The 25,115-nt window shown below is 47.1% G+C and overlaps 1 protein-coding gene and 1 long non-coding RNA gene across 5 annotated transcripts in view; one reads left to right on the top strand and one right to left on the bottom strand.

The window, feature by feature from the left end:
• MPPED1 (metallophosphoesterase domain containing 1) overlaps positions 1 to 25,115 on the top strand; it is a 93,676-nt gene that overhangs the window by 31,782 nt on the left and 36,779 nt on the right. The gene's annotated exons all lie outside the window — the stretch shown is intronic.
• On the bottom strand, positions 131 to 18,052 carry LOC115931946 (uncharacterized). The gene is made up of 4 exons (XR_004068360.3): positions 17,711 to 18,052; positions 10,678 to 10,914; positions 3,243 to 3,470; positions 131 to 221 (listed from the first exon to the last, which is right to left on the bottom strand). It is a non-coding gene; the product is annotated as an uncharacterized lncRNA (long non-coding RNA).

The raw sequence follows: 25,115 nt of genomic DNA on the forward strand, positions 1-25,115 counted from the left end.
GACTTAAAATGGATTCTGTTGCTACGGCCTGATTCAGACATTTCCAGACACATATTGTTATTCTTGCAAAGACTCGAGATTGAATATTTTAAAAATAATTTTACTTTTAAACTCTGGAGGCTCTTGTCACCTCTGGCACTGTCTGATGGGGCGCTGTTGGTGTCCAGGGATTTTGGTTGCGTACTCACATGGCCAGTGTGATTGATAAACTGAGTGACCACCTGGAGAGTGAGATCAAGGCTCAGAAGAAAAATGGATGGCTTGTGCAGCAGAGGTTTGATCTTCATTTAAAAAATTAATTTTCTATATTCTTCATCAAAAAAATTCCTCACAAGCCATGCTGTGTTGTAGGGGCTAAAAGGAAGAAAATTAACTTCTAAGAAAGATGAAAAATCTAGAATTCTAAGTTGTAGTCAAGTGATTTTGGCCAGCCATAATTACAGTATTTTCATGTTAATGTATAAACCCCTTGAAAGGTACGCTTAAGTGATAATTATCTATTTACAACAAAATGGCTTTGGAAATGAAATGAGACCCACTGGGGTGTGTGTGTGTGTGTGTGTATATCAAACATGTTATGCAGTGGTGTTTTTTTCTTTCTTTCTTTTTTTTTTTTTTTTGAGATGGAGTCTCGCCCTGTCACCCAGGCTAGAGTGCAGTGGCACGATCTCAGCTCACTGCAACCTCCCCCTCCCGGGTTCAAATGATTCTGCTGCCTCAGCCTCCTGAGTAGCTGGGATTACAGGAGCCAGCCACCATGCCTAATTTTTGTATTTTTTGTGGAAACGGGGTTTCAACATGTTGGCCATGCTGGTCTCGAACTCCTGACTTCAGGTGGTCCACCTGCCTTGGCCTACCAAAGTGTTGGGATTATAGGCATAGGCCACCATGTCTGGCCCTTTATTTCTTTATTTTTTTTGAAGACCATTATTCTAAGTATCTCTGCCTTAAAATTAAAAACTTAAAAAAAAAAATCTAAGCAGGGTAGAGAGATTCATTTCTCTGAAAGTCCTGGGCTGTCTGTCTGAAAGTTCTTGTGTGGCTTAATTTTGTGTAGTTTGTTATTCATTTGGATTTTTTGTTTGCTTGTTTATATCTCATTTTGTGTCAAAGAGTTGGAGATAGTTTATAAAAATGACAAATATAGTAAAATGGGTAGAATATTGATAATAAATTAAAAGCCAGGGTTGAAAAAAAAGTTAGAGTAGCTCAGACGGAGGGCCTAGAATTCCAATACCCAGTGCTATGTGGGCTGTAAGTGGTTAACTAGGGTCTGAGCTTCCTGGGGCCAAAGTGAAGAAGGCAATTTGATTAATGGCCCTGATTATTGGGAGATGTGCCAGCTCCTCTGATGGGTCCTCTGTAGCATGTTTGACATCCATCTCATTCCACTGGGAGTACCTTGAAGGCCTATTCCTGTGCCTTCCTTATTTCTGTGTGGAAGGACCTTGGTAAAGGCTTTTGTATTTGGATAATAACAACAAATATTTATTTAGTTTCCTGGTGTATAAAACATGCCCATTTCTGTCATTCATTTTGTGCTTTCTATCACCCCCCCACCTCCGCCTTCTTTTGGATTGATTGATTGAAGTTTCTTTTTTTCGCCTCTACTGGTTTGGAAATTTTGTATTCTTTTTTGATTTGTTTAGTAGTTACTCATAAATTTTTAATGTGTGTATCAGACTTAACACAGCCTAAAATTAATCAACATCTCCATTCCTCCCTGAAGAACCTGAGGACACACGTACCCTGCCCCCTCTTGCTGCCATCTTATCTATATCTTTGCTGTCTGATGTTTACTTTTTTTTTTTTGTTTGCAGACGGGATCTCACTCTGTTGCCCAGTCTGGAGTGCGGTGGCACAATCATTGCTTACTGCAGCCTCGACCTCCTGGGCTCAAGCAACCCTCCCGTCTTAGTCCCCCGCCTCACCCCGAGTAGCTGGGACTACAGTCATGCACCACCATGCCTGGCTAATTTTTGTATTTTTTTAGAGATGGGGTTTTACCATTTTGCCCAGGCTGGTCTCGAACTCCTGGGCTCAGGCAATCTGCCTACCTCGGCCTCCCAAAGTGCTGGGATTACAGGCATGAGCCACTGTGCCTAGCCTGGTGTTTACATTTTTTTTTTTTTTTTTTTTGAGACAGGGTCCTAGGCTGGAGTGCAGTGGTGTGATCACGGCACACTGCAGCCTCAACCTCCTGGGATCAGGTGATTCTCCCACCTTAGCCCCCCTAGTAGCTGGGTCTACAGGCATGCACCACGACACCTGGCTGATTTTTCTATTTTTTGTAGAGATGGGGTTTCACCATGTTGCCCAGGCTGGTCTTGAACTCCTGGGCTCAAGCGATCTGCCTGCCTTGGCCTCCCAAAGTGCTGGGATTACAGGCATGAGTCACTGCACCCAGCCTGGTGTTTACTTTTAATGCATTTTTAACTCTGCCTCAAACTAGTCATCGTTATTAGTATTTGTTTTCCAGGTTGCACTTGATTATTTACTCAACAGATGTTTCCTGAGCACATTTTCTGCACTGGGCGTGATTCTAGGCACTGGGGATGCAGCAGTGAACAAAACTAGTTCCTGCCTTTGTGAGTCAGGGGAGAAGACAGGCTGTGGATAAACAGCTGTCATATGATGGGGGTGTTCAGGCTGAGGGGACACGAAGGGATGGGGAAGGGCCGGACCCTCTGCTGAGGTGATGTTTGCATGAAGATCTGAATGGAGGCAGCCAGCCGTGCCCATGTCTGGGCAGAGGCAGCAACTCTGAGTTGGGGGTGTTGACGGCACATGGGAGGATGTGGCTGGAACCCCACGGAGAGTCTGAGCAAGTGAGTGGAAGAAGCTGAGTCCAGATGGGGGATGGGACCCAGTAGGGAAGCTTGGGGGGCTTCATGCAGGAGGTGGCAAGTGAGGCGGCCTGGGCATTTGGGCGGTGCTTGGACACATGAAGTATGAGCACAGGCCTTCCAGCTCAAGGGGTGAGGCTAACCTAGGGCGCAAGGCTGAAGCTGCTACTTGCCTTTGGTTTGCAATCATTCATTCACTCAACAAACATTTGTGGCACCTCTGTGTTGTTCTACACCCTGTGCCAGACACCAGAGATACCATGGGCAGCAAATCAAGCAAGACTTCCACTTGAGAGCCACACAAACAAGAAAACACCATGACACGATGGAGACAGGACAGGGGGAAGTGGTAGCCTGGGACCAAGTTAGACCATGTAGGCTTAACTTGCAGCTCACCTGCCTCCCAGGTGTGAGACGGAGGGCAGGTGACTTTCCTGTGTAATGGAGGGTGGTGGTGCCTTCCTCCCCTCTGCTGGTGGTTCTGCCTTCCTCCCCTCTGCTGGTGGTTCTGCGGATGAGAGAGGATGTATGCCAAGCGTGCAGTCTGGGGCTGTGCCAGGTTCCCTCGTGTGAGTCTTCCTCTTCCTGTGCCGCTTCTCTCCAGCTCATTCAAGGCTGTGGACCCTTTGGGGAGAAATTGCTGGTTGGTTGTTCAGAAGTTGGTGGAAGCAAGATTTTCTTACTGACATGCTTTTTCTCTCTTTTCACAAACATGGAGAGAGGTGTTTGGATATGAAACAAGCCTGTAGATTTTTTAAAATGTCATTTTCATACAGGATTTTATTCCAGAACAGGAATAATGAACAAGCCAGAAAATCCTGGCCAGCACAGAATTAAAATACTGTGTCCCCGCGTGCACATAAACTTCTGAAATGTCTGGAAGTTTCCACCATCTCCCTGTCTATGCAACCTGCCCCTGCCTGCCTGCCTCCTGCACCTGCACTCAGCATAAACGTTGTCAGAAGCCCGGGGACTAGTTCCGTTTGGAGAATATGATCGCCACTTAGAGAGAGTGGAAACCAGCAGGTGCTGTTATTGTTCATGTAGAGGGGCATCTCCCCTCCTGGTCTCCCGTTTATCCTCACGACTGGCCTATCTCACACTTCAGTGCTCAAGTGCAGATTACACAGGTCTCGGGAGGGCATGACATTCTGCATTTCTAATGAGCTCCCAGGGGATGCCCCTTCTCTGTTCTCCCGAGGACTCTTGGGGAGCACACTTATATATATATATTTTTTTTCTTTTTTTTTTAGACAAAGTCTCGCCCTGTTGCCCAGGCTGGAGTGCAGTGGTGCGATCTCGGCTCACTACAACCTCTGCCTCCCGGGTTCAAGCAATTCACCTGCCTCAGCCTCCCAAGTAGCTGGGATTACAGGCACCCACCACCACGCCCAGCTAATTTTTGTGTTTTTAATTTTTGTATTTAGAGGCAGGGTTTCACCATGTTGATGAGGCTGGTCTTGAACTCTTGACCTCAAGTGATCCAACTGCCTTGGCCTCCCAAAGTGCTGGGATTACAGGCATAAGCCACTGCGCCCGTCCTGGGAATCACACTTTGAGTAACAGGGCCTGACACCAGCATTGTCCAACTTCCTGAGAGGGTGGAGAGGCTGTGTATCTGTGCTGTCCAGTGTGGTAACCACGAGCCCCCATGTGGGTATTGAGCACTCAAAATTCAGTTAGTGTGACTGAGAAACTGACTTTTGTATTTTTATTTCATTGTAGCTGATTTGAAATTAAATGTCCACAGGGAGTTCATGGCTGCTGCATTGGACCACACATCTAGACATCCCTGGAGGTGTCTGCTGTTGCTGTCTCTGCTTTGCAGGTGCAAAAGCTGAGCTCAGGGAGGAGAAATCTTGTCTAAGGTCATACGGCAAAGAAAAGTGGAGTCAGGATTCCAACCCAAGGTCTAGGCTCTCTTAAAATCTTTTTATTTATTTATTTATTTATTTATTTATTTATTTATTTATTTATTGAGACAGAGTCTCGCTCTGTCACCCAGGCTGGAGTGCAGTGGCATGATCTTAGCTCACTGCAAACTCTGCCTCCAGGGTTCAAGTGATTCTCCTGCCTCAGCCTCTCGAGTAGCTGGGATTACAGTCACCTGCCACCATGCCCAGCTAATTTTTGTATTTCTAGTAGAGACGGGGTTTCACCATGTTGGCCAAGCTGGTCTCGAACTTCTGACCTCAAGTGATCCACCTTGGGCTCCCGAAGTGCTGGGATTACAGGTGTGAGCCACCAGCCCTACATTTTTTATTTGTTTTTAATAGCTAAGGAGACCTTTTGTATATGGGAACTACTCTTGTGTATCTGGAAAATCCCCTGCCAGCCCCTGACTCTCTCTTTTTTTTTTAAGCAAATTCTTCGTTTCCAAGACGGTTTTGATATTTATGGTCAGCAGTAATGCTTTATAGGCTTAGGACTAACTAAAAAAAAGTCCTGTGTCAGCTGCTGATGAGATACAGGGATTTTTACATCCTACGTTTCATATTCGAAATACACGTTTTGCTGCAAAGCCTCGTATCCAAGTCACACGGGGGCTTAACAGCAATAATGACTTCTGGACAGAAGTTTACAGTTTACAGGCACTTTCACGTTGTTTTCTCATGATCCCTTGCAACAAATATCCTGGGCCCTGAGTATATTGTCCCCACTTGACAGATGAGGAGACTGAGGCCCAGTGCAGAGAGGTGGGTTCTGGAGGTCACGCAGGTCTCCAGGGCAGGAATCTGGATCGTCAGGTACACCGCCATATCTTCAGCACCACGGACAGTGCCAACCCCCCACCCCTCCCAAGTAGGCTCTCAGTGTTGTTATCGGCTAAGTCAAGGAATGCACTCATCCCCTTATCCTATGGCCCTGAGTTCCAGATGTGGGCCCTGTGTGTGCCCTGGCAGACTGTGGATACGCTAGACCTCCGCCTGCCTCGATCTCCTGCTCGGCTCCATCCCCGCACCCTGGAACTCTTCCACCTGCCACCCAGCGAGGGAGGGAGTCGGGTGCCTAGGGCCACACACATGCATCAGGGGGACATGGTTGAGAGCTCAGACTCTGAACTGAAACCAGAGCTGGGCCACCTTGCCTCCTCGATGTGTGACCTTGGGCAGGTGACTTAGCCTCCCTGGACCTCAGTTTTATCATTTGGAAAATGGGGAAGTAACGGGATGTTTCTCACAGGGCCTTGGTGAGACCCCAACAAGATAATGCAGGTGAAGTGCAAGTTCCAGGTGGATGCAGCATAAACTCTTCATTATTTCCATCCCTCCTGAGTGAGGTGGATTCTAGAAGCAGAAAGGCAGTGGAGGCAGCTGGAGGGATGGGGCTGCAGAATGGGCGGGCCCAGCCGGGTGGCGGTGGTTTGTAGAGCCAGGGACACCAGCAGGTACCATGGGGAGGAGGCATGCATGCAGGGCGTAGCCCCCCAACCCTTGTCCTCAGTGGGACCAGCCCCGTTCTTCTCACGTGTCAGTGACCTCCCTCCCACTCAGTGTTCTCTGTGGCTTCTGGAGCCTTCCCCATTGCAGGGCTTGTCTGGGTTTCAGAGGGAGCCATGATGTGGTCATGTCCGTGGACCTGGGCTAGTTTAATTCCTGAATGAGACAGGGGCCAGGGGAAAGGAATGGGCAGGCCCCCTCCCAGTCCTGCCTGGCCACATGCCTGCCGGGCAGCCCTGAGAAGGTCATCACTCCCCTGTGCCTCAGTGTCTTCACCTAAAAAATGGGGCCACACACTTGCTTTGGAGGGCTGTCGTGAGGATTGAATAAGGCATTGCAGCTGGGATTCTGCTTAGCCTCGTGGGTCCTGAGAGACCTCTCGAGTTTGGATCCTGGCTCTGCTCTTCCCAGCCATATGGCCTTGGGCATGTTCTGTCTGCTCTCTGAGCCTCAGTTTTCTCATCTATCAAAGGGAGCTGATATTGGGAGAGTTCAGTGAGGCAGCGGGTGATCTGGGCTCATCATAGGGCCTGGCATGGGGTAAATGCATAACACACGCAGCCATTGCTCTGTTGGTGGTTTTGTGAACACATCTAAATCTAAAGTGCCTGGCATAGAGTAGATGGCTCAGTTGATGGTAGACTTTTCTTTTCTTTCTTTTTTTTTTGAGTCAGAGTTTTATTCTTGCTGCCTAGGCTGGAGTGCAATGGTGCCATCTTGGCTCACCACAACCTCTGCCTCCCGGGTTCAGACGATTCTCCTGCCTCAGCCTCCCGAGTAGCTGGGATTACAAGCACGTGCCACCAGGCCTAGCTAATTTTGTATTTTTAGTAGAGATGGGGTTTCTCCATGATGGTCAGGCTGGTCTCGAACTCCCAACCTCAGGTGATCCGCCCACCTTGGCCTACCAAAGTGCTGGGATTACAGGTGTGAGCCACTGCGTCTGGCTTTTTTTTTTTTTTTTTTTTTTGATGGAGTCTTGCTGGAGTACAGTGGGGCCATCTTGGTTCACTGCAACCTCAGCCTCCCAGGTTCAAGCGATCCTCCTGCCTCAGCCTCCTGAGTAGCTGGGACTACAGGCGTGCGCCACCACACCCAGCTAATTTTTGTATTTTTAGTAGAGACTGGGTTTCACGATGTTGGCCAGGATGGTCTCAATCTCTTGACCTTGTGATCCGCCCACCTCGGCCTCTCAAAATGCTGCAATTACCGGTGTGAGCTGCTGCGCCCAGCTGGTGGTAGCTTTAATTACTACTATTAATACCATCCAAAGAGGACTTCCGCTTTTTAAAATCGTGCATTTAAAAGTTAGAATTTAGTTCTTTGAAATTTGTTTTTAAAAGAAAAGCGGATTTTAAAAAGTGTATAGGTTTGTTTCTTTGATCTCTCTTAAGAAGAAGGATTTCACACCTTTCGGAGTGTGCACGATGCAAATGAAGATCCGAGAGCTCGCGGAAGGCCGTTTGGAGCTAATTCTGGGCTGGTTTGACAGCCACGACACTGAAGGGGAAGCATCGAGCTGACAAAGCGAGGCTTTCTTTGGTAACATCCCAACCTCTCAAAATAGTCACTTTCCAAACTAACATTTGTCATGTTGGTGTTTGAAAGAAGTTTTTTGTTCATTGATCCAACCATGCGCCGCACCCCCTTAAAACTCTGCAGAGGTTTCCCTCCTGTGTCCCGGGTGAGTCCAGGCACTGCTCCTGTGGTCAAGGCCTCTGGCAGGGACCCCGTGGTCCCTACTAGGCCTGGCTCCACCCCTCCCCTTTGTCTGTCCGAGGCTTCGGGGCAGTTGTCACATTGTTGGATGTTTTCCCGCCTCCATGCCTTTCTTGTGTGGGCTGCTCCTGCCCGAGTGCCGATCCTGTCTGCCTAGGGAGCTGCTGTCCACTGTGGATACCTGTTTCTGTAGTTTCTGTGATCACCTCCCTATATTTTTCTTTTTTTCTTTCTTTTTTTTTTTTGAAATGGAGTCTTGCTCTGTTGCCCAGGCTGGAGTGCAGTGGCATGATCTCGGCTCACTGCGACCTCTGCCTCCCAGGTTCAAGCGATTCTCCTGCCTCAGCCTCCCTGGTAGCTGGGATTACGGGTGTGCGCCATCATGCTTGGCTAATTTTTGTATTTTTCGTAGAGATGGGGTTTCACCATACTGGCCAGGCTGGTCTCAAACTCCTTTAGGTGATCTGCCTGCCTCAGCCTCCCAAAGTGCTGGGATTACAGGCGTGAGCCACTGCGCCCAGCTGATCACCCCCTTTTATCAATCTTGTGGAACCTCTCATACTCCTGGCCAGGGAAAGGAAACAGCACTGTTGCCTGTGGTTCTGTAAAACTCAATACTCTCCCCACTGCTGCTCCTCAGCTGCCTGTGTGTGTCTCCCTCCACAACCCTAGGCCACAGAGGAAGGGACTGTAGGGGGCCAGTCAGAACTTACTAGGGCCAAGAAAGAGAAGTGGGGAATGGGGAAATGAATAAACAGAGGGGGGCAAGATGATTTCATTTTAGTGTATCCTAACATTCAAAATGTTTATTTAGCCTTAAAACCCTTGGCTTTAGGAATAAATATTTTATTCTTTTTTGAGACAGAGTCTTGTTTTGTCACCTAGGCTGGAGTGCAGTGGCATGATCACGGCTCACTGCAGCCTCGACTTCCCGGGCTTCAGCAATCCTCCCACCTCAGCTTCCCAAGTAGCTGGGACCACAGGCACATGCCACTACGCCTGGCTACTTTTTTTATTTTTTGTAGAGATGAGGTTTCCGTATGTTTCCCAGGCTGGTCTGAAACTCCTGGGCTCAAGCAGTCCTCCTTTGACCTCCCCAAGTGCCAAGATTAAGGGTGTGAGCTACCACACCTAGCCAGAAATATTTTAAAAACAGGAACTTTTAGTCTTACTTTTTTTTTTTTTGAGTCTCGCTCTGTCACCTAGGCTGGAGTGCAGTGGCTCAATCTCGGCTCACTGCAAGCTCCGCCTCCTGGGTTCAAGTGATTCTCCTGCCTCAGCCTCCTGAGTAGCTGGGACTACAGGCACCCGCTACCACGCCCGGCTAATTTGTTGTATTTTTTAGTAGAGACGGGGTTTCACGGTGTTAGCCGGGATGGTCTCGATCTCCTGACCTTGTGATCTGCCCACTTCGGCCTCCCAAAGTGCTGGGATTACAGGCGTGAGCCACCGCACCCGGTGTGAGTGTGTGTATGTGTTTTTAAATCATGAAAGGGTGTTTTATTTTGTCAAATGCTTTTCTGTGCCTGTTGAGATGATCATATGGTTTCCCCCTTATTATTACGGTATATTACATTAATTGTATGTTGAACCAACCTTACATTCCTGAGTTCAATCCCATTTGGTGATGGTGTATAATACCTTTTTATATGGTGTCTAATCCTTTGTTGCTTGATTTGACTTGCTAGTATTTTTTTGAGGATTTTGAGCCTATATTCAGAAGGAATATTGGTCTGTGGTTTTCTTTTCTTGTGATAGCTTTGTCTGGTTTTGGTATCAAAGCCTCCTAGACTGAGCTGGAAAGTGTTTTCTCCTCTTTTGCTTTTTGGAAGAGTTTGTCAAGGACTGGTGTTAATTCTTGAAATGTTTGATACAAATCGCCAGTGAAGCCATCTGTTGCTGGGCTTTTTATCATTATAAAATATTCTTCCTTTTCTCTAGTAACAATTTTTGTCTTCAAATCTATTTTTTTCTGATGCTGGTATAGCGACTACAGCTCTCTTTTGGCGTCTGGATACTGTTTGTATATCTTTTTCATTCTTTTACTTTCAACCCACTTGTTTCTTTGGATCTAAAGTGTGTCTTTTATAAACAGCATATAATTGGATTTTTAAAAAATTAAAAATTTTAATCTCTGCCTTCTTTTGACTGGACTGTTTAAGCATGTTATGTTTAATATAACTACTGACAAAGTAGGATTTATATCTGCCATTTTGCTTTTTGTTCTCTATATATCTTATATATTTTTTGTCCATCTTTTCTTCTATTACTGCCTTCTTTTGTGTTAAATAGATATTTTCTAGTTCACTATTTTAATTTCATTTCTTTTACTATATTGAAAAATTTTATTAGTTGTTGCCCTGGGCATTATAATTAAATTTTTTTTACCTTGTAACAATCTAGTTTTGATTAATAGCAACCTAATTTCATAAATATACAAAAACTGTGCTCTAATGTAGAGTTCCGTGCCCTCCCCCTCCTTTATGCTATTATTGTCATACAAATTACATTTTTGTGCATTATAAGCTCATTAACACAGTTTTATAACTACAGTCATGTGCTGTGTAATGATGTTTCTGTCAATGACAGACCGCGTATACTACAGTGGTCCCATAAGATTATAACACTGTAATTTTACTTACTTTTCTATGTTTAGATATACAAATACTTACCATTGTGTTACGATTGCCTGGAGTATTCAGTACGATAACATGCTGTACAGGTTTGTAGCCTGTAGTGATAGGCTGTACTGTATAGCTTTGGTATGTAGTAGGCTGTAGGATCTAGGTTTGCGTAAGTACACTCTGCTGTTTGTACAATATCAAAATCACCTAATGGTGCATTTCTCGGAATGCATCTCTGTCATTAACAGTCCATGACTGTATTCCTTAATGTAGTTGTCTTTTAAACTGGATAGGAGAACAAAGGAGTTACAAACAGAAATACAATTGTACTGTCTTTTTTTTTTTTTGAGACAGAGTCTCACTCTGTCACCAGGCTGGAGTGCAGTGTTGTAATCTCGGCTCACTGCAACCTCTGACCCCCTGGTTCAAGTGATTCTCCTGCCTCAGCCTCCCAAGTAGCTGGGATTACAGGCACGTGCCACCACACCCAGCTAATTTTTATATTTTTAGTAGAGACGGGGTTTCACCATGTTGGCCAGTCTGGTCTCTATCTCCTGACCTCGTGATCCGCCCGCCTCAGACACCCAAAGTGCTGGGATTACAGGCATGAACCACCGCGCCTGGCCTGTACTGACTTTTATATTTACCTGTGTAGCTACCTTTACCAGTGCTCTCTATTTCTTCATATGGATTTCAGTTGCTGTCTGGTGCCCTTTCATTTCAGTCTGAAAAAGTCTATTCAGTATTTTTTGTAGAGAGTGTCTGCTAGTGACAGATTCAGTTTGTTTCTGTTTATCTGGGAATGACTTAATTTCTCTATTTTTAAAGGATAGTTTTGCAGGATGTAGAATTGCTGGTCGACAGTCCTTCTTCCCAGCATTTGTATATCCCACTGCCTTCTGGTTATCGTGGTTCCTGATGAGAAGTCAGCTGCTACTGAGGATTATTTGTGTGTGATGAGTGATTGTCTGCTTTCTGACAGTTTGATTATGATGTGTTTAGGTGTGGACCTCTTTGAGTTTATCATGTTTGGAGTTACTTGAAGTTCTTGGATGTGTAGATTAATGTTTTTCATCAAATTTGGGGAGGTTTGTTTTGCTATTGTTTCCTTTTTCTTTTTTCTTTTTTGTTTTTTTTGAGAGAGTCTCACTCTGTCACCCAGGCTGGATTGCAGTGGCTCAGTCTTGGCTTATTGCAACCTCTGCCTCCCAGGTTCAAGCAATTCTTGTGTCTCAGCCTCCCAAGTAGCTGGGACTACAGGTGCACTGTGCACACCACGATGCCAGCTAATTTTTGTATTTTCAGTAGAGATGGGGTTTTGCCATGATGGGGTGTTGCCAGGCTGGTCTTGAACTCCTGGCTTCAAGTAATCCACTCACCTCAGCCTCCCAAAATGCTGGGATTACAGGCGTGAGCTATTGTTTGAGAATACAGCTATTGTTTCTTTAACTACTCTTTCTGTCCCCTCTCACTTTTCCTTCTGTGGCTCCTCTTACACACACATGAGTGCACCCAATGGTGTCCCACAGGTCTCTGAGGCTCCGTTCATTTTTCTTCATTCTTTTTCCTTTCTATTCCTCAAACTGGATGATTTCAACAGATCTGTCTTCAGGTTTGCTCATTCTTTCTTCTGCCAGCTTGAAACTGCTGTTGAGACCCTCTAATGAAAATGTCATTTTAGGTATTTTACTTTTCAACTCCAGAATTGGTTTCTTTTTTATAGTTATATCTCCTTATTGATGTGCTTTATTTGTGAACACATCATTCTCATAATGTTCTTGAATTCTTTAGACAGTTCTCTAGTTCTTTGAACATATTTCTAATAGCTGATTTAAAGGCATTATTTAGTTATATCCACCATCTGGGTTTCCGCAAGGACGATTTCTATTGACTGCTCTTTCCCTTGTCTAAGGAGCATACATTCCTGTTTCTTTGTGTGTTTCATTTAAAAAAATACTAGATGTTTTTGTGGCCAGGCGTGGTGGCTCACGCCTGTAATCCCAGCACTTTGGGAGGCCAAGGCGAGTGGATCACGAGGTCAAGAGATCGAGACCATCCTGGCCAACATGGTGAAACCCCGTCTCTACTAAAAATACAAAAATTAGCCGGGTGTGGTGGCATGTGCCTGTAGTCCCAGCTACTCAGGAGGCTGAGGCAGGAGATTTGCTTGAACCTGGGAGGCGGAGGTTGCAGTGAGCCAAGATCGCGCTATTGCACTCCAGCCTAGCGACAGAGTGAGACTCCATCTCAAAAAACAAAAACAAAAACAAAAACAAACAAACCCAAAACCCCCCCCCCAAAACCAAAGCAAAACAAAACAAAAAAAACTGGATTTTGTTTATTTGTTTGTTTGTTGTTGTTTTTTGAGACGGGTCTCACTCTGTCTCACTGCTTCCAGGTTGGAGTGCAGTGGCACAATCTTGGCTCACTGCAATATCCGTCTCCTGGGTTCAAGTGATTCTCCTGCCTCAGCCTCCTGAGTAGCTAAGATCACACGTGAGCACCAACACACTTAGGCTGTGGATGTTTTAAATAACATAATTTGCTGATTATGGGAATCAGATCCCACCCCCTGCACCAAGGTTTGTTGTTGTTTATTTAGTGAATGTCCTGGAAACTCTGTGGTGTTTGTATTCTCTGTCATGTGTGGCTACTAAAGTCTCTGCTTGGTTAGCTTAGTTGTGAGCTGATGACTGGTCAGAGATTTCCTTACATGCCTCGAACTGATAAGTCTCCCATCATTTGCTGAGGGGCTCCCAACCATTGTGTTGAGGCACATCCTCAACACCCTAGCACTTTATAAAAGCCTTCACTTCTTGCATGTGCTTCAAGGTCATTCTGAGGTGAGTGATGAGGGCCCCTTTCCTAGGCACACGCACAGCCCTGCACATAAGCATGATCCTCTAGATGCCCTGTGGATGCCTCATTCTCCAGATTTTCATTTTAAGTTTCTTGGTTGGCCTCTTGTTTGCCCTAACTGGTATGGCCTCCTTGGGAAGCTGTGATGTTAGACAACTGCTGCTGATTGTTTTTAACAAATACTTTGGGGCTAGGGCTTTCCTCATTGAGCAAGCTCTGAGTCAGGTCAAATAAAGACAAGTCCTGGCTGGGTGCAGTGGCACACACCTATAATCCTAGCACTTTGGGAGGCTGAGATGGGAGGATCACTTGAGGCCAGGAGTTTGAGACCAGCCTGGGCAATATAGCGAGACCTCATCTCTAAAAAAAGACAAGTTCTACAAATGAGGCTTTATATGCCAAATAGTGAAAGGGGCTTTCTTGGGAGTCTCAAAGCTGTTTTTCCCCCTCCTGTGACTGCTAGGCTGGTAGTTTTCACAGCTGCAATGGTTCTGAGACTGCTGATTTTCAGGCTACTACAGGCTTGCAAAGAGGAGGCTGAGAAGAGGGCAAGTTAGAATGCTGCACAACTCAGCTATTTTTCTTGCATCTATGCTCCTCGGATTTTTGGTTGATTTCCAGAATTTTAAAAAAGTAGATTTTGACAACTTTTGCCAGTGTTGTTGTTGACTTTGTGGAGGACCATGTACTCAAAGATCCTTAATCCTCATCCTCAAAGTGCTTCTCTGTGTTGTTTCTTTGTTTATAGCAGCCACAAAGTCTTGCCCAGAGTGTTATGTTGCTTAAAATAAAGTCATTGAGAGCTGCTCATAGCAAGAGAGATATTGTAAAGACTCAAATGTATGACAGCACTCTTTTTACTTTTTTTTTGAGAAATATTTAATGAAAAAACCTGAGAATATATGTCTAAGTGGTTGTGACTGAGGGGAAAATCATGGGCTTCAGCTTCAGATGCACCCAGGTTCAAATTCCCGCTTCTTCGCTGATCAGTTGTGGAGTTCATTAACTTTATTAGCCTCGATTTCTTCATCTGCCAAATATTAATAATATTGCCTGTTTTGTGGGACTATTGTGAGGATGAGAAATAGGGCACCAGGGAGCTGGCTGAAGTTCTCAGCAGGTGGCAACAGTGATGTCATTAGTAGCTGCCTGATCTGCCCAGGTGAGGAGCTGCTCAGCTGGATCACCTGCCTTTGAACCTGGTGCCAGAGTCATCCCAGCACTCGGACCCTCAGAATCTCGGAGGAATCAGCCAGCTTTGATTTTCTACCTGCTCTGTCTTTCCATCAACCTTAATTGTGGCCCAGTTTGCTTTTGTTGTAGGTTTTGAGCAACAGGCAGAACAAGTGAGAGGTCAGGGTGGCCCTGGACAGAGTTGGGAAGTGGACGAGAAGCACTTGGCTTTGAAAATGCTTCTTTTTATTTAATCAACATTTTATTTGCATTCAGGTAATAAATGTGCACTGTAAGTCACAGAGTGCTACAAGGCTTATGCTCAAGATAGCAGCCTCCTCCTGAGGCCTGGTTCCCACTCCCAGTGCAGCTCTAGTGCTGCTTCTCTTGTTTCCCAGGAACAACCTGGGATTGCTATGTTTTGATTTTTCAATTTAGACATTACTTTTAGATTTCTTACAATGGGAAATGAAGATTTAGAGATTTAGCTTCCCCACTCACATATGCATCTTTTCACCTGTTAGTATTTCTATCCCAATTTTTGGTTGAATATTCATTATATGACATTATTTTTTTAAAGTAGTTAATTATTTTGTTTGTTTGCTTATATTTTCATGTGCCCATCATAGTTCATCCTCAAGTCTTCTGCAGAGCTTTAAACACCCCTCTGTAGTGTGGTGAGATGTGCTAGGTCATCTGTCTTCTAGTTTTTCTTGGAGACTTACCTCCTGGAGCCTCCGAGGCCTGCTCCCATTGGGACTGATTGATTTCCAGTCCTGCTCACAGTCACCATCTTCAGATGGCCATCTTCTCCTTTCACCTTTCTTCTGTCTTGTAACCCCTGGCTCTGGGATCCAATGGTTTCCTTTTTCTTGGTTTACTCCCTCATTTTGGTGGAGCACACCCTCCAGTAGCTTTCTGAGAAAGTGCACAAGAGAAATATCTGGCAGACTTGCATGTTAGAAAAGATCTTTATTCTGTCCTGTCTTAACTAATAGTTTATCTAGGTATAGAATTCTGAGTTGCAGATCATTTTCCCCTAGAATTTGGAAGGCATTTTTCCTTTTTTTTTTTTCAGTGTCACTATTGAAATTTCCACTGCTGTTGGGATTTCTCATCCTTTATATATAACCTGTTGGGTTTCTGGAGAATGTGCTTAATGTGGGTCTTTATTTCATTTATTTTTTCCGAGCACTCTCTTAATGGAAAAATTTTGTCCTTTAATTCAGGAACTTTTCTCATTTCCAGTTTTTTCTTCCATCTCTTTTTCTGATTTCTCTTCCTGCAACTTGTAGTACTCAGATGTTGGGCTTATGATTTTTTCTTTTTTTTTTTTGAGACAGGATCTTGCTCTGTCACCCAGGCCAGAGTGCAGTGGTGCAGTCACAGCTCACCACATCTTTGAATTCCTGGGCTTAAGCTGTCCTCCCACCTCAGCCTCCCAAAGTGTTGGGATTACAGATGGGAGCCACTGTGGCCAGCCTGATTTTTAAATCTTTTCTCACCTGTTATTTACTTCATTGTCTTTTTTATTTTAGTGTCTGGGAGATTTCCTTGACTTCGTCTTCCTTCTTTTGGTCAAATTAAAAAATATCCTGCTATGTTTTTATTTCTTTTGTAAAAGCACCCTGCTAAAATTTCTTGGGTGCAATATTTTATTATCTCACCAAGGGTGTCAATGATATAGTTTAAAAAAGCATTTTCCTGCCTCAGCCTTCTTTCCTCTGATTTCTTTTCCTTGTTTGATTTGGCCTCTGACTCTTTTTTCACTGTGGTTAATTTTTCATTTTTTCTCTCCTTTCTTTCTTTCTCTCTTTCTTTCTTTCTTTCTTTCTTTCTTCTTTCTTTCTTTCTTTCTTTCTTTCTTTCTTTCTTTCTTTCTTTCTTTCTTTCTTTCTCTCTCTTTCTGTTTGTCTGTCTTTCTTTCTTTTCTTTTCTTTCTTCTTTTCTTTGAGACAGAGTCTTGCTCTGTTGCCCAGGCTGGGGTGTAGTGACGTGATCTCGACTGACTGCAACCTCCGCCTCCCAGGTTCAAGTGATTCTCCTGCCTCAGTCTCCTGAGTAGCTGGGTTTATAGGCGCCCGCCATCACTCCCAGCTAATTTTTGTATTTTTACTAGAGACAGGGTTTCACCATGTTGACCAGGCTGGTCTTGAACTCCTGACCTCAGGTGATCCGCCTGCCTCAGCCTCCCAAAGTGCTGGGATTACAGGTGTGAGCCACCGCACCTGGACTTCACTGTGGGGTTTTTCTCAGAGGCTTGATGACACTGCATTTGTGTATATGAATTGAACATCTGAAAGCTGTTGGTCAGCTGTGTGTGTGTGTGTGTGTGTGTGTGTGTGTGTGTTTGTGTGTGGTGGGCATAGGGGGATGTGATCATGGGGCCCTGGCCATGTCTTTGGGCAACCCCTATATTGATATCTATGGGTTTTTCCTCCTGCACCTGTTTTTCTCCCCAGTTTTTCCTTTCCAAGTCTGGCTTCCAGATTTGATAGCTAAGTGGGTCTGGAGGCTGGGACCCCAGGGTTCATCCCCTTGCCTCGATGTTCCCTAAATGGGGCTCTCTGGAGTTTTTGTGTGACCCTGGTAGTGCTCCCCACTTTTGTGGGGATGAGAGGCAAAGGGCATGGCTGCTGGATGGGTGCAAGGTGGGAGGGGCCCGGGTCCCACCTGCCTCTCATACAGGTTCTAAGTCAGACTGCAGCTCTTGGGCTTCTAGTCCTTGAGACCCCCTGGGACTCTGGCCACAGCTCACCTTGCTTCTTGTAGCTCCACATTCCTCTTACCCACTCCCAGGACTTTGGTTTTAGTTTTCTTTGCTCAGCTAAGCCAGTCTACCCATCCATCTCTTTCCAGCTTCCAAACCTCTGTCCTTGGCAGGCCATGCCTTTTCCTTCCTTTATTGTTGATTTCATGGGATGTCAGCCACAATTGGAGACAAACATGGGCCTTCAGAATCCCGTCCTATACAAGGGCCCCTTGGGTCCCACCATCTGACCCTGTTAACACCCTCCGTGGGCACCCCACCCCGGTACCACATACACACCTGCCTGGAGGGTCTCAGAGAATTGAAAGGGCTCTCAGAGGTCAGGACCTTTATGTCACGTCTTCATGGAACAGATGGGGAAACTGAGGCACGAGGAGGGGAAAGGCCTCACTATCCCAGGTCGCATGGTGAGATAGTAGAGAGCTGAGCCGACTCTCAGGCCAGGGCTCTCCCACAGCCTCGTGGGGCAGCTCCGTGGCGTGGGCCTTGAAGTCATGGACTCGATATCTGCCGAGTGAGCGGAGACCATGACAGTTGGGAGGCTGCCACCTGATGGGCTCACCTCATCCTAACAGTGTTGGTTACCATCCGTGGGCCAGCTATTTGGCCTCTGGGGACATCCTGTAGCCGATCACTTAGGAGACCTTTGTTGAGTCGTGTGACCTCCCCGGCCCTTGCCATGGGTTGTTAGGGACGACGGAACCTCATGGATTCAGTGGCTGTGTGTTGAGTTGTACTTATCACCGAGCCCCATGCTGGCGGTAGAGCGCTGAACAAGGCAGGGGCCTTGAAGGGGCTCCCAGCGTGCTGGGGAAGCAGACAAATCAACCCGCGGTTGGTTTGGTTGTCAGGGCTATGAGAAGCACGTCCCCGGGTGCTTGTTGGGGGGCACCCATCATCCTGCTAGGGTTGAGTGAAGAGAGCGGCTCTTGGAAGGTGTCTTGGAGGAAGTGGCCCTTGGGTTGGCTGATAAAGTGCGAGTTGAATTGGAGTTGACTCAGAAGGAAGGGCGGGAAGAGGATCCCGGTGTGTGGAACAGCAGATGCGGATGCCAGGAGGCCGTAAGCACCCACAGGGGTGCAGGGTTGGACGAGGAGGGCTGAGATCAGAGCACTGCAGGGAGTGCGGTAGCCCCTGGGGAAGCCGGGAGCCACCAGGGCCCTTTTGTGCACATCTCTGGGCACGTGTGTCCTTCCAGACTGTGACTTCTGAGGAGGTTCCCACAAAGTCCTGCTAGCTACAGGCAGCCTTGATTTTTGGGGGAAAACACAGAAAACTTTCGGCCTGAAGTCATATGTGCTCTGCAGTAGCAGTGGAAACAAACAGTTGAAGATGATTAGGACTGAATGTTCCTGTTTTTAAAACATTTCCCAGGAAAAACAAATCTTTGAAAGTTAAACATTTTGGCTATTAGGATGGAACAGAAGAAAAATCACATTTGCCTTTTAAATCCAGGCACCAGAGCTGAGTTTTGAATCCAGCAGCCTCCCATGAAGGACCCATGGAGGCTGGATGAGGCCAGGGAGTTTGCAGCTCAGTGGGGCGGGTCTGCCATCCTAGGATGTCTGTTCTATCTGGGATGTTGTGGCACCGAGCTCTGAGAAGCCAGACCTGGGTCCCAGTGAGCTGCTGTGTGCCCAGGTAGGTGACCTGAACTTGTAGAGCCTCAGTTCTCATCTCCAGCTTCGCAGCTCACATTTCTGGGCTGTGCTGTACATTGCAGTGTTAATCTTCCTGAATAGCCCCGAAATGCAATGAAAATGGCTAACATCCAGGTTGTATTAACCTTGCCTTTTATTTTCTGTATTCTGATGCTTTGACATCTGAGGGCCTTGCTGAGCCAGGGGGATTGTCTCTCCCTGGGTTAACCAGTTCCTAGATACAGCAAATAACTACACAAGCCAACCACTTCACAGCCCACAGTGGAGTGGATAGGGCCACTATCCACCTGCCCTGATCACCCCAGGGGCAGTGCCAGACAGTTAGGGACAGCCACCATGTCCTAGAACCTGCCAGAATTATTCGAACTAGACAGTCCTAAGTCTCTTTCCCTTGCCTTGCCCAACCCTTCCTTTGGAAACCATGAAACAGGCTCCTGCCCATGTTTCCCCCTCACCCTCCACCTCCTGATTGTCCCTGGTGCTTCCCTGTCTGGCCAGGCATGGTGGAGCATCGCTTGCGTTTTTAGAGAACTGTGAGTGTAAGCCTCCTTTGTGACAGTCATTTCTGTGTCCATGTGTCTTATCAAACTTGCTTAAAAACAAATCCGTGCAGAAGTATAGGTACATCGTGGGGCTCACGTGTCTTCATCAGCTAGATCATTGCAAGAACTTTGTGGGGAAGCATGTGTGTTTTACAAATGGGGACACTAAAGCTCAGGGAAGTGAGGGTTCTCATTCTGGCCAGAGAGCCAGTGGGAGGTAGAGATGGAAGTCAGGCTACCCAGCCTGCACCCCTACCCACTCTGCTGCACTGCCTTTCATCTCTGTCATGGGGAGAATGGCCCGTGCCTGCTAAGGGTGTCTGGAAGCATTGAATGCATGATGCTGGTCACAGTGCCTGGACAGGGCGCTCAGTACAGGATAGCAGAATTCAGCTTCTGCAGGCGCAGCCCTGCACTGTGTTCCCCTGAACTCAGCCTTGGCTGTTGGCCCAGACATCTGACTCCAGAACTCTCCCGCCTGTTCAGGTTACACACAGAATTCCCTTTCTCTGCATGGTCAGCCACAGTCTTCTGTGTGTGCTTGGCCGTGTGACGCCATTCCTGGCGTTCATGCACCGAGCTGCACCAAGACCCCACGGTGGCTCACAGCTGACTCTCGCAGCTTGCTCCATCCTGGTGTGTTTCTAGACCATGCGCCATACCGAGAAGTCTGCTAATGTGAATCTCCTAGACATCGGCAAGTGTTTAAACACAGAACTGTCAAAGACGTACTAAAAATGCAATCAGAGATCGTTATGCCGTCTCTTTATTCCATCCCCCTCTGCTGTGTTCTGCGAGATGGGAATGGGCGGAAGAAGCCATAAGTGGGCATTTTCCTGATTGTCACTGCATTTAGAGAACGCTAAAACTCCGCCGGGCTCAATACTTCGCTCCGGGAATGGCATCGATGGTGGAGAAGCTTGCACATATCTTGTTGAATTTAACAGATTATGCAGTTTGGAGGCAGCACTTTCTGTTAAATGGGATGGGTAAGTGTTAGCGATAAAGAATTGTAACCTTTTGGAGGGAGATTAATCTCGGAAGCACAAAAAGCAGAGACTTCCATGCGCTTCCCCCTCTGCCCCGTGCGGCAGCTGCACTTGCTGCAATGTGGAATCTGTGTGCGGATACACAGCTATGTGAATACACGTATGTGGCAAATGAAGAGTGAAAACGACAGGGCCATCCTCTAGTGCTCTTCTGGTTAATACTTAAATGTCTTTGCAACAAGAAATCCATGGCTAGCAAATGCCAGGATGTTGAATGATCTGGCTGGGAAAAAAGGAGGCATTTGGGGAAGATGGTCTGAATGTTTTCATGGAGAATACAAATGTGTAGCATTGCTCCCCAGCTCTGAAAAGCACTAGTTTTGGCATCAAGGACCTGGGGCTTGTGGCAGAGGCTGGGAAATCAGCGTTCTCGCCCACCTCGCAGAGTCCACCTGGCCTGTCTCCAGTTTCAGGGTTTGACCGGTGCCACAAGTCCCTGCTCCACTCTTCCTAGATGTCCTCATATCCTTCCAGTCCCCTAAACTGTCTACTCATCAGGCATGTCCTACCAGAGGCTGGTCATTGTTCAGACATCTCTGAGGCAGGAGGCCAGGGTTCAAGTCCTAGCTCTCTCCACTGTCTCGCTATGTGACCTTGGACAAGTCTCTTCCCCTTTCTGAGCTCCAGTTTCCTCCTGTCCAATCAGCAGCATGGATTAGGAGAGCTACAGGCCTCTTGGTGGTGTCTGATTCATGACTGTGTCCCCAGTGGAGCCTCACTGGGGTCTGGAACATGGGAACATTGGGGGCTCATGTTTAATCAGGGCTCATGGAGAGCTGACCAGGGCAGGGGGCTTTGTAGTGGGTCCAGCTTCAGGGAAGAAGGTGGGCATTCAGCCTAAGGGGCGTTCAGGATAGGCTCAGTGGATTCTTAGCTTCCGTTGTGTTGATGAGGGGAGGTGGATGAGAAAAGGCATTTGGACCCATTTGTGCCCTTGCTGAGCCTTACCAAGGCAAGCACAGCCCCCAGCACCTGCACTGCTGTCCACCGTGCCCAGCCCGGGGGGTGCTCTGCAGAGAGGCTTTTTCTTTAGCTTCCCCATGTTGTGCCCATCTTTGGTCCAGGGGGTCATGTTATGTTCTGGTCTCCAAGGTTGGTGCTGCCTAATCTCTTTCCACACCTGCTTGGAGAACAGCTACTTTCCCGGGGTTCAGGTGCTTCTGGTGGCTTCTCAGGCAGCTTCCATCAGGGCAGTGGGGAAGCTTCACTGTGTGTCAGCCGTCTTACCTGCTGCAGGGAGGAATAGCAGCAGGAAAGGGCAAAGAGAACAACATCCATTTCCTCTGTGTTCAGTGCAGGCATTAGGCAGAAGAGTTTGTATTCATTTAATTTTTCCCCCATAAAGCCCCTGAAAATCAATTAGTTGGTTGAGGTCCCCAAAACACTCCCCTCATTCACTGTTTAGATGGAGGGTTGTGATGAAATTAAGCAAGCGAGCCTGTAATGATTGGTCACTGGGAATTGTATCTATGTTCGGGGTGGTAAGAACTGCAGGGTGATGGGAACACTGGAAAATGGAACTGCAGGGTGATGGGAACACTGGAAAATGGAACTGCAGGGTGATGGGAACACTGGAAAACGGAACTGCAGGGTGATGGGAACACTGGAAAATGGAACTGCAGGGTGATGGGAACACTGGAAAACTAATGCAGCCTTAGGCTCTAACAACAGAGGTGGCAGCCCTAGAACAGAGGAGGAGACTCCTCCTGCCCACTCCATGATGGTCAGGCCATGCTGGAACTTCCGTTCTGTGTCCCCCATACCCACCTGCAAGAGAGCAGGTTTAACTGGAGAAGATTCAGAGATGGACAATCAAGATTGTGGGTAAAGAGGGTGATTCAAAAAAATGCCCTGCCAGGGACAGTTGGAGGAAATGTTTGAGGAAAAGGGGTGACACAGAGGTCAGTTGGTGTAAAGGAGACAGTCAGACCTAGCTAAGGATGGATTGATTGATAAATGCATCCATCCACCCATCTGTCAGTTCATCTATCCACCCACCCATGTATGCATCTATGTATCCGTCTGTCTATAAACCATCTATCCATCCATCCATCTATATATGTATATATAAAGCATCCATCCATTCACCCACCCATCCATCCATCTACCCACCCACCAACCCATCTATAAACCATCCATCCATCCATTAATCCATCTATATATGCATCTATATATCCATACATATATAAATCATCCATCCAGCCACCCATCCATCCATCCATCCATAAATCATCCATCCATCCATCCATCCATCCATCCATCCATTCATTCATCCATCTATATATACATCTATATATCCATACATATATAAAGCATCCATCCATAAAGCATCCATCTATCCATTCATCCATCCATGTATGCATCTATATATCCATCCGTCTACAAAGCATCCATTCATCCATCCATTCATCTATCTATAAACCATCCATCCATCCATTCATCCATAAACCAGCCATCTATCCATTCATCCATCCATGTATGCATCTATATATCTATCCATCTACAAAGCACCCATTCATCCACTCATCCATCTGTCTATCTGTAAACCATCCATTCATCCATCCATCCATCTATAAACCATCCATCCATGTACCCATCCATCCACGTGTGCATCTATATATCCATCCATCTATAAACCATCCATTCATTCATCCATGCATGCATCCATCTATCCATGTGTGCATCCATATATCCATCCATCTATAAACGATTTATCCATCCATGCATCCATCCATCCACTGAGAGGCGGGGTAGCATGATGGTGCACCCCAGGATCTACACCTCAGGATACCGCCATAGGGTCTACCAAATGTCCATTGTCCTCTGTAATTGTCAGTTATTTTGCTATTGATTTGTCTCATCTTAGGCAAGCTCTCTCTGGGCCTCAGTTTCGCCAGGTTTACCTGGGGATAGTAACACTTAAGTGTCTGTGAAGGTTATGCACAGCTGGTGAATTGCCAAGTCCAGGTGGACACCCACAGGCATTCTTGTGACTTTGGACTCAGAGGGATGTGGTGCTGGACAGTTTCTGTGTTCATAAGTGGATGTCCCTTTGCCTCCATGCCATGGAGGGTGTCACCCCAGCAGGTGGTGGCTCCTGCCCTTCTCCCTTGCGTTATGTATGGGAGCTGGGCCTTGTGCCCCATCCACCCTTTTCTGGGAGGTAAAAAGCCTCAGTCATCAGCTGCTGAGGTGAGAAGAAGAGGGGAGAGCTGACAGCTTCTGCGCCCCGCCCAATCCCCAGTAGTCAGGAGCTGCATAAATAAGTGAAACTGTACAGTTGGAGTAATTTGCTAATTTGCTTAAGTAACACCCCCAGTCAAAGACATGACATAAATACATGAGCACTGGCTCTGCGCCCCCAGCTTGGGCTGCAGGATGGATGGGTGATGTGAAGTGGAAACGTGGTGAATCAGAGCCCGAAGGCAGTGATGGTGGCCACCCCCAACCTGAGCTGGGGGCTCTGGCTGCCTCCCTGCTGCAGTGTGTTTGGGGAGGGGCTCGATGAGGGGTCTGCTGGCCTTGGAGGAGTCTGAGGTGCCCGTCCAGAGGTATGGGTTCAGCTGGACCAGCATCCCCCTCCGCAGCCATGGGGCCTGGGCAGGTTTCCCGGCCTTTGAGCCTCATTCTGCTCAGCTGCAAAGAGGAGATAATAAAACCAAGTACCTTGGGGGTGCTCTAGGGAAATGAGATCTCAGCTCTCCACCAGGGGTCCACAAGTGGCCATCTTTCCTGCTGTGTCCTCCCGGACCCACTACCAGCTGCTCAGGCCCACGCAGCCCTCTTCCCTCCTCTCCGCAGCCTGAGCCTCACTGGAGAGGGCTTCTCTGTACCATGCCTGGTCGCACCGTGGGGCTGTGGGCGGCTTCATTCGCCAGACTCCTGCTGGGGCCTGCTAGGGACAGAGCCGGGGGAAGCAAACACGCCTGCATCCATGTTCTTGGAGCTCTCCCATGAGCACAGCAAGCAGAGTTCCCAGCGTCCATCAGGGTGGGCTCTGATGAACAAGAGGAGGGTCAGGGAGGTGGAAGGGGCTTGGAGACTCTCATCCCAGCAGCCTGACTGGAAGAACCTCGGGCCAGGGCCAGGCTGTTCCCTTCATGTCCCCAGGGACAGAAACCCAAATGCCTGTTAGGAGTGGGCGGTACCTTCAAATGAATGAAGTGGACTAGGTGTGAGACGATAGGGACAGGTGGGGACCGGGGCCAGCTGGACGCATTCATCCTGTCCAAGGGGACACAGACACTCAGCACTTCCTGACTGGACCGGGATGGCCGAGGTTAAATTGTATTTATTTCTTTATTTTTAGAAAACAGAAGTAATGAAATGTTATTAGGAATCTCTCAAATTTTTGATGTTGGCAACAAATTCAAGTTTTAAAAAAAAGTTGTGCCAAACAAAATATGTCTGTGGATGGGTCTGGCCTGCCTGC

Source organism: Gorilla gorilla, chromosome 23 (assembly GCF_029281585.2).
Source record: "Gorilla gorilla gorilla isolate KB3781 chromosome 23, NHGRI_mGorGor1-v2.1_pri, whole genome shotgun sequence".
NCBI classification, from domain to species: domain Eukaryota; kingdom Metazoa; phylum Chordata; class Mammalia; order Primates; family Hominidae; genus Gorilla; species Gorilla gorilla.